This window comes from Galleria mellonella, unplaced genomic scaffold, assembly GCF_026898425.1.
Source record: "Galleria mellonella isolate WM207_F2 unplaced genomic scaffold, CSIRO_AGI_GalMel_v1 utg1634, whole genome shotgun sequence".
Classification (NCBI taxonomy): Eukaryota; Metazoa; Arthropoda; class Insecta; order Lepidoptera; family Pyralidae; genus Galleria; species Galleria mellonella.
In genome coordinates, this window is record NW_026442007.1 from 2,290,220 (window position 1) to 2,300,752 (window position 10,533).

The following is a 10,533-nucleotide window of genomic DNA, read 5'->3' on the forward strand; positions in this document are numbered from 1 at the left end:
TTCGTTTTCCTTCGTCATTTTTTTTTTCTGTTGTATGTGTGCTGTTAAGTATGTGTATGTTATGTATATATTTAATTGTGTATATATTATATATGTATATATGTATGTATGTATCTATATATGTTTGTATATGATAATATTTATATAATAGTGCGCCACCTGGAAGAGATTGCTTAGCAATAAGGCCGCCTTTTGTATCACTTCTCATTAATATTTACTGTATTTGTTATTTCTCTTTTTACTTGGTGCAATAAAGTGTAAATAAATAAATAAAATATTTCGCTGACCCAAGTTTAACTATAGCACGATGATTATTAGTAGTAAAAACTAGTAACTTCTTTTCAAGTCAAGTTTCCTTTTTGTCAAGTCTACCTCCATACGATCCTTATTGAAAATCATTGTAATTATAATCTAGTGAATTCGTCGCAATAGGTCAATTTACGTCTCAGGTGACTAGTGAAGGATCCCTCACTAGTCCCTGGCCAGTATAAACCAATAGCCTTCTTATAGCGTAAATTGTATTACCTTATATAGATTTAAAGAAAACCTACTGATACTAGTATTTCCTTTCATGAATAACGCGTCGCACAAAAAAAAATATTACACCCACATAATATTTTGTTTTTAAAGTGTTGAAATATATTTCAGATTTTAGTCTGTGAAATCTTTATCTAATATAAATTTATTGTATACACCTATGGCATGAACAAGGATATGGCAACATTCATTGTTTATTATTGTGATTGGCATGATATGTCAAATTGTAAGGTACAAAACAAAGATTTCTTGTTCTTAGGTACAAAAATATCAGGTAACAGTCATTCCGTCATTTAATCAGTAAGTATCTATATTACTTTGATGTTATAGTGTCTATTATAATCTGGAAATTGGCAAATCATCTGAAAACCAATATAGCCATAACTAAAAAAAAATTATTGCTCCTCGGTGTGTACTACATATTCAATTTATTAGGTACCTAAGAATAAATTAAATATTAAGTCTTGATTATGATAAAAAGCCAAACACACCAACACATTCGTTTATATATAAAATGGATCTTATTTTATTATTTTAAGTTTTCACATGACGTTCTCAAATAGCTTGTTAGGAATCTTGTAGCAGGATTAGCTTTTTAATTAGCTATCGGAGCACTTTTCAAATAATTAATCAATCACCACGCTTCGGTACGAAGCCTTTTACAGCCTAAATGGTCGCATACAGCGCATTTTAAGAGATGTTTTCTCCCACGAACACTCAGGTTATGGAATGAGCTCCCTGCCGAGGTTTTCCCAAGAGACTACAGCATGGGTTTCTTCAAAAGGGGGATTAAGAGGTTTCTTCAGGGCCAGCAACGCGCGCGTAATACCTCTGGTATTGCAGGCCTTCATAGGCTACAGTAACCGCTTATCATCAGGTGGGCCGTATGCTTGTTCGCCACCTCAGTGGTATAAAAAAACGAAGCCTTTCGAATGTCTTTGAATTATTTCCCGATGCATTTATCACGAGTGCAAACCGATCATTCCACGCAGTAGGTAATTTTATAATAAGAGCGCTCTTGACTAACGTAAAGTTAAATGGACTGGCGATTAAATCTATGAGGGAGCACGGTTCGTAAAGTTTTTTTAGCGTCGCCATTTTTCGGAGAAAAAATACTGAAATGTTCTTGGGAATTGAAGTGTGTAAAGTAAACAATGATGTCCATTTATCACTATATACATTGACGTAATATATTTACTGTATATTTAAGTACTTACAGAATAAATGAGATATATAGCTGGTAGGATACTATGAGAAAGAAGACCTTCCACAGAGAATTGAAAGAATTAAACAAATTTTAATAATTAAGGTTTTTTCGACTGCAGTCTTGACAAAATTACTATATTGTGGCCTAATATTATGAATTTTTTAATAATACTTTTTATATCGAGAGGGTTTACTCCCCTTTACCAGCTTAAAAAACAATGTCAAACAAGACTTTGCCAAATAAGCCTTTGCCAAATTTGTATAGAAGTTCATTGTATTACTATTCCAACTTAAGCTTTATTCTCTTCCAGCTTGTTTTGGAACTCTCAATAATCCATAATAGTACGTCACTTGAGAAAAAACTTCTGTGTAAAATTGTATAACAATCACAGGTCATCACGACATATCCCATTAGCGTCGTGTGTACTCGTATAGCCCCGAATTTTGAAGACGCAGTAGTTCCCCTGACAAAAGAACCCTTATCCTTATCCTCACTACCCTTACTTAATATTATAAATGAGAAAGTGAGTTTGTTTGTTACCTTATAGAGCCTTAACGGCTTAACCAAGCACTATAATATTTCGTATACAGGAAAAAAAGGGTGAAGAAGGTTAAAGGCTTCTTTCCATCGCGGTTATTAATTAACATATCCCGATCATGCAGACGAAATCGCGGATAAAACTAGTAATCATAATAAAAATGCAAAACAAATAGGTATTATAATTTGCGCGTTATAGGACAATATAAATGACAAATAACTAAAACAATAGAGGAAATACTAAAATGCAAGTTGAACATTCACATCAGCAAATTTAATCGTTATAAAATATCCGAATGTCCAGTGTGAGTTGTACAAAAATTTACATTACAATTGCGCACATATACGCCATAAATTTATATGGAAAATTTTACTGTGACTATAACGAATAGGTTAGGAAAATCAAATTTCCACACAAACATATTGAGTAAAAGTCAAAGCAATTGCAACGTAAATTTTTGTATAGCGTTCACAGATTAAATTAACTTTGACTACAAAAATCTCACTCAATACAGTGACTTCACTGCAGAACTGCCATAATGTCAGCTGTCATTCGCACCATGCTACAGCGCACAGAATATACGAGTACGTTAGCGAAATTTTAAAATATACGTCAGTCACCGTGATTCGAGGTTTACTTATATGAAGTACATTTAATATTCCAATAGATCGAGAATAGGACTCTAATAAATCTTAGACTTTAAAAAAATGTGGATAACAGCGTACAAAATTAAATATAAACTACAATTAAATTAAAACGGTCTCTCAATACTCGTACATCACTGAATGCTAATTCACTGGGCTTGAAACGTGAGCTGAGGGATTAATGATGTAAAAAAGAAGTAACTAAATTGCCTTGGCTTTAATCACTATTAGGTAGCATGTAACAAAAAAGAACAAAAGAACGCTGACGAATGTTCACAGCATATATTTTAACATAGTGTTCTGTAAATAAATTGAGATAATGGGAACCTTATAATTGCATGTTTTTTTTTTGTTGTCACATGTATGACCGTCTGAACTGTAACAATAATTTCGGATCTTTTCCAAATAAATAACAACCTACTTACTAAGTCTATCGTGCAACAAATAAAACAACAACAATAAACAAAGATTTGAACAAAAAGTTTAAAAATTCTTTTTAGATTTCAACATAATTTCATACCGAAAATAATATTTATGTCTAGAATCTTTTAGTTCCAAACTAAGCAATGATTGTACTGTGACTGGATTACAGTAGCTGTATACATGAATATTATTATTTTAATACTTATTTTCTTTATAAAAAAAATATTTAGATGATATCAACCGCCTTCATTATTACCTATTGAGAAAAAAAATCGCGGTAGAAAACTCGTCTGAAACCGCAGTGTACGCGACTGTTTAAATTCTAGCGCATACGGATAAATTCCCTGTTGATGGCAACAGTGCAGTATAAAAAAAAAAAGTAGCTACTTTTTTAGACATTTCAAACAATTTTCAAACGTACGTTTATGTCAACGTCATAATTTATAATTATTGTGAAGGGTTCGTTGGATAAAACAATAAAAATATACACTGAATAAAGATATATAATACACAAAAAATAGATGTTTTTAATGACGTTTTTTTAATAAACAAAATACTCAATTGACATAACAAGAAAAATAAATAAATTCTATCTTTAAAAATAACTTAAATAAAACCTCAACAATTATTTTATATTGAGCTGTGTAGCCGCTGGCTACGAAGGAGATGTGTAGACCTCGCGGCCGTCCACTCTTTAATAAAATTAGGTACTACCACACAAAACATCAAAGCAACCTCTTACTTCTCATGGCTGAACTAACTTATTTTAAATTTTACTTTTGCTGTTTGATCTATTTCAAAACTGTAATCTAAAATTACCTGCGTAGTTCCTTATCCGATTTTCTGAACATAATGGAAAGTTGTGAAATGATGCATACACCATAAAATAATACTTAACTGGCGAAGATTGTACAATGAACAATAGTTATATGAACACACAGTTAGCTATATTGCCAACAAGAGTAGTAGACATTCAATAATGTTTAGAAATGTAGTATTAAAACATACATACGAGTATTATACAAATTGTAATACAAACCTTTTGATACCTAACAGTACAGTTTTCCTTTCCTATTTTTCTAGATTGAATTCAGTATCACAATACATTATCGTATTTTTGTTATATTACAAAATATTTCAATAATGTTTTATTCAAGTATAAGTGAATCAATAAACGGATTAAATTATTGAAAATCTTTCATGTTTTCTGGATTTATTTACATATTTCACGAAATCGTAAATATCTTTATTTATATGTCACCTAATATAATAATAACTAATGGTCGCCCAATGGTCGAAATTCGACCATAACATATATGTAATAAACAGATTTATTATGGTTATGTTTGACATTCAATAAGACCATAGACAAATAATATTAAAGACAAACAATATTAATCTATTCTTAATTTGACCACAGACTTTAACAATAAACAAAAGAATATATATGCGTGTATTTGTCAAATTAATGGTAGTGTGTGTAATTTTATTTTTAATTAATTTAATGTATTTTTATACATAATTTAAAAAAAAAATATTAACATTATGCACTCCTTCTCTATTTAGTAGTAGTAGTAGTAGTAAACAAGTGTTCCAAATTTCATACTGCTTCATACGCGCAATTTGCGGAAAAATGGGTACAAAGTTTTTGCTGCACGTATTAATATATAAAAAATACTTCTGTTTAGTTTTTACAAAAAAAAAATGGTTACAAAAATACATATATAGTTTTACGTATACAGATAATTCTGTACAAACTACCGCCGAATCTACAACAAGCCTGCATTTTAGGTAACAACCGCATATCCAAATTAGAAATAAAATAAAATATACACGTGAAGATTTCGGATGAATTTTGACCAGAGGCGTTACTAGTAGGTAAGTACACGTACATAGATTTATGTGGAGGATGGATGTACAGAGCTACGCACATACATTGTGCGTGGGGCGGATAATCCCTTCCCGCCCGTTTGTCTTGTTGAATTGCTTTTTAACAACGGTTAAGTACGGTCAAGCGATTCAAGTGTTCATTGTATTTTGAGACTGAGACTGAGATAGTATTAACGGAACGGAGTTTAAAGTTGTATTATATACATAATCATATACGAAACGAGTTATCCTATTCAGGTACATTATTATATTGCATAACCTCCGTGTGACTGGGATGGAAAGTAGCCTGTGTCCTTCGCCGTCTCAAACAGTACATATGTACTAAACACCGTGGCGATTGGTTGAGCTGTTAGGATCTCAAGAAGTAGCAAACAAATAAACAAACTCGCTTTCACATTTATATTATTATTAACTTATATGTTCACTGACCGGGTCAAAAATAGCCTATATTCTTCTCCATCCAATTTATACCAGTATGTGTGACCGCCGTGTGGTCTCGATATAGAATAGGCCATCCCTTCCTTTCCCGTAGGCAGCAGCGTCCCACTTAAAACATATCTAAAGCCTAACTGCGGTTGCCAATACGCCTGCCAAGCGTAAGAACTATTGACAAAACCCGCCCAGGGAGATGATTATATTCATATATGTATATAAAAGATGTTAACATCTTATACTCATACCTCTTAAGAGGTAACAACAATCAAATTCACTTCACAAGGGGCGATAGAAATCATAACCATCCTTGCTTGCCACCACAGTAGTATGTTAGTGTTATATTAAAGTAACTAAACATTTGAGTCGAAATACAACAAAATGTTTACAGCCTTAAATACTAAAACGGCGCGTCTATCAAATTTGTAGACATGCAACGAAAGCTGTGAGTTTTTATACCATTTTTCAATCCATGAAAATGTTCATTTCGACAGGCAGAACACTCATTTGAAAGGTCGCTAATGATTTCGATTGTGACCTGTATAATAAGAACGCCATTCTGCCTATTCCCAGAATCGCTCTTCATTCTACATAAATTGTATTTGCCATCCGTGTTAAAACCCAATTATTTCTCATTAATTTCATTTCTTGTGACATTTCACTGAATATTCTATGTAATATTTAAAATGTCGTGCACCAATTCCAGCATCTCTTGACATCTACAGGACAATATAGATCCTCAAGAAATCAATAAAATATTATGTATGTATACTTACATACGTAAACTATCATATGTAAACCCAAATGTAAACCCACTTATAAGTAACTTTAATTTTACATGATCTTAAATTGATGTAAATCACGATACCTTCTTGCGATCTTGATTGCGATCCAAAAGTTTTTACTCTACGCGTAACGTACTAAATGATATATGATATATATTTCTAAATAAGTGAATAATATATATTTCTACTAGCATAAGTTTTTGTAGTGTCACACGAAGTACACAAACGAAACAGTACGACGGAAAGTTACTTGAAGTTAAGCTTTGTCCGTATCGTGATTTGTTAGTGGCGCCGGGATAGTTTGTCAGCAGTTCCCTATTGAACACTGAGTTTTTAGACATCTAATCAGTACCTGGAATTCTTTGTTAAAAGAGAAAAATTGAATAAACTTTTGAAAAAAATAAAAAAAATGGCGATATAAGTACAGGTTTCATGGCAAAGTAAAATAAATATAAATGACGTGACAGTCACACGTTTAGCACAAAAAAATACGAAAATCACTCTTGTGTATTTTGTGTTTTTTTGTACAGCTATAAGTATAGAATAAATAAGTTTTTTTTTAAATAAAGTACCTCTCTATATCACGAAAATTATATTCGCTATTAATATTATGAATTTGTAAGTTTTTAAAGATATTTTCGTATTTGTTTCTTTATTTATGTTTATTTTTAAACTTCAAAGAATAATATTTTTTACGTACATAGACATATTATTTAGAATAGGTCTGCATGTTAACCTAGTTAACACGCAGACTACTTTCAACGTAATTTAAGCCAAACCAAGGGATGCAACTAGTAATTAATAATTTATTTAAATTGCAAGCAAGCTGCAGTCTATATTAATGTAAGTCATTACGGTCTATATAACACTTTTAAGTTCACTTTCTACTCATAAAACCTATTTTAAGCAAAGCGATTTTAGACAAGAATCTGACTTCATGCTGAATTAAAATTAGTTCTACACTAATACTTTACAATTTTTAAGAACATAAAAAGTGAAGAGATTTGTAATTATTTATCTTTAGGAGACACAGACGTAGCGTATCACATGTTTTGTGAAGATCGAAGCCGCTGATTTTCTTTGTGGGAAAAAACTGCTTGTTACTGAGTAAAATTTACTTGTGAACACGTTGACGTTCGAAATACAAATATTTTCAATGTGTCTACAAAAAAACTGGTCAGTTTATGATATTTTTTTAGGATTAAGTCGTTTTTTCTTCGAAGAATATGTCCTCATTGCAGAGCAAAATCTTAATTTATATACATTTTCATTGCCGACGTTACGTCGCGGATTGCACTGCGTCGTAGTCACGACAGGAACTCACTCGTAGTTAAGGACTACAGTACAAGGGTCATATACAAAGGTAATATATAAGGTATAAAAGTGTTTATTGCACGTAAACATGGGTACTGCTACTAGCGGCGGACAAGTTGGTAGAACTGGGGATATGCTATTGTTGATTACGTCTACAACGCTAACTACTTACTTATATACATATGCAATATATCAGTTAAATAATCTATCGAATAGCTGAATTATGGGAGGTCCAGTAGTTGCCACTCCTCTGCCCATCCCTCGATCATTAAATTCCCTTAGTCGCCTCTTACGACATCCACGGAAAAGAAAGAGATGGCCCATTTTATGCTGGAACCACACAACGAGATATACGGATATAGTTTTTTTTTTTTTTATGGGTGAAAATGGTATGGTAGCCCCGCCTGCGCTAACGGGATACACTGTCGGAGCACCAGTGAAGGGTGATAGATGAGAATGAAAACAGGCCAGTTAGCCCATCATGATGAATTCATCAGGAATTAACCATGATAGTTTCCAGGGGGAACCGCGAGGAGGTCGACCTGGTTGGGTATATTGCTAGCAATGGGATTCTCAGTCTCCATTACTAACAATCCCTTTCCTCCCATACGGATATAGTTATTGCCATACGTAAATTAAATATCTTAATGATATCGTGAAATGCCCAAACATTAGTGGGAGTAGGGGTCCTATCTTGGTAGGATTGTCATAGAATGAAAACAAGAAGTATGTTGCTATGTAACAGCATCGTACGCCTAAAGTAATTTTACAAGTTCTGCTCACAACTCTCTCTGTACTATTATATATTGTTATTGAACTTTGTACAAACGCGCTTTACTTAAGTAGCTCTTACTTCTTACTACGTATTTCTGGGATGAGGCAATCATTCGTTAATCTTACACGCTACGTTTTACATACACACATATCTGTCACGCCTGTCTCTCATTTGCGAGGCTGTGTACTACTCGTATTAGTTTCAAAAAATTAATATGAAATTGGAATACCAAGTTACAGAGACTTAAGACCATAGTCCTCAAAAATGGCAGTGCGTGATGTGTACAACAGACACCACAGTGTATGTTCGTGTCTATAAGTGACGTTTATCGGGGGAAAAGGATTGTTAGCAATGGAGTTTGACAACCCCATTGCTAGCAATATACCTTATTAGGTCGACTTCCACGTGGAAACCATCGTGAACAATTCTTGTTGAATTCATCACGATGGGCTAACTGACCTACTTCATCCTCACCTATCATTCTTCACTGGTGCCCCGCCGATGTATACCGATAGCGCAGGTGGGGTCACCATTCCATTATCATCTATTTAAAAAAAAGTGACGTTTATCAGTTTCCATCAAACGGGTCGTTAGCTTGTTTACCATTCTAAGTATCATAAATAAATATATTACTACCTTTATACTACAACTTTGGGTCACATAAAGATATTGTTTGACCCTTCGGCCCCAGATTACCTCCGCGAGAGATTTTCTTTTAGAATACCCGATCCCCATGTGCATTGTCTAAAACATCATACATTAGAATTACCTATCTACAACTCCTACTCCTACACCAAACCCTTTACAGTGCAAGCTGCTAGATTCTGGATCCCCCCCCCCCCCCCCCAACCCCTCCGCCTAATTATTATACCATAATGCCGTAGACCATCCATGTCTTCAAAACAAACAAAAAAAATAATATACAATTGACAGTTGAGTTACTTATATGTGTATAGTAGTTATTCTAAGTTTATATATATATATATATTATATATATATATAGATATACATACATATATATATATATATATATATATATATATATATATATATATATATATATATATATTGTATATATATATATGTATATATATATATATATATATATATATATATATATATATATATATATATTACTTATCAGTATTATTTTCCACTATATATATTTGTTAATGTTTTTACTGACATTTTTACTTACCATATACGAGTAGTTTTTGACACTTTCTCCTTTTGGATTCCCAAGGTTGACTAGAAGAAATTGCTTTAAAGGATAAGTCTACCTGTATACATTTTTGTTATAACCTAATATCTATACTGTAAGTGAATGTATAAATATATATATAAATAAATAAACTTTGCTTGCGTGAATTAGGATATTAACTCAACTAATGGAATACGAATACAATACGTCAACACTCCTTTTCTTCCCCATACAATAACAAGATAAAATGTAAAATTAGTTACATACATATAAATAGCAAACACATGTCCTGTGTTACAGACTGCTCTATGCTGCCACACAAACCGCAACGATGAAATTTGTGTTTATTTTATAAAAAAAAAAAAGTAATAAATTATAAAACCTGAATATAAAAACTTATAATAATTAGACACTTGAATGATTGTCTTTACTGAAATTGAATTTAATTGTCAATTAATTGACAGAACTAAACTAGAAATGACCTCTGTTGCTCCACAACTAATAAATCTGCTATTGAAGTCGCTGTTTTTATTTCGTTTATTCAATACCTGTGTATAAACGATGGAATTTTTGTGACTTCATAAATTGAAAATAAGTATTTGAATGTACACCGTAGAATATGCAAATAGAATTTGCTTCATTACAAATAAGTTTTTTGCTCCGCGAAAAAAAAAAACACAGAATTAATACCAGATCAACAATTGAGTAAAATCTATCCATTTCAAAGAAAATCGATGAAAACCGTTTAAAATGGACGTGAAAAAACGTAATCATGCAATCACAAATA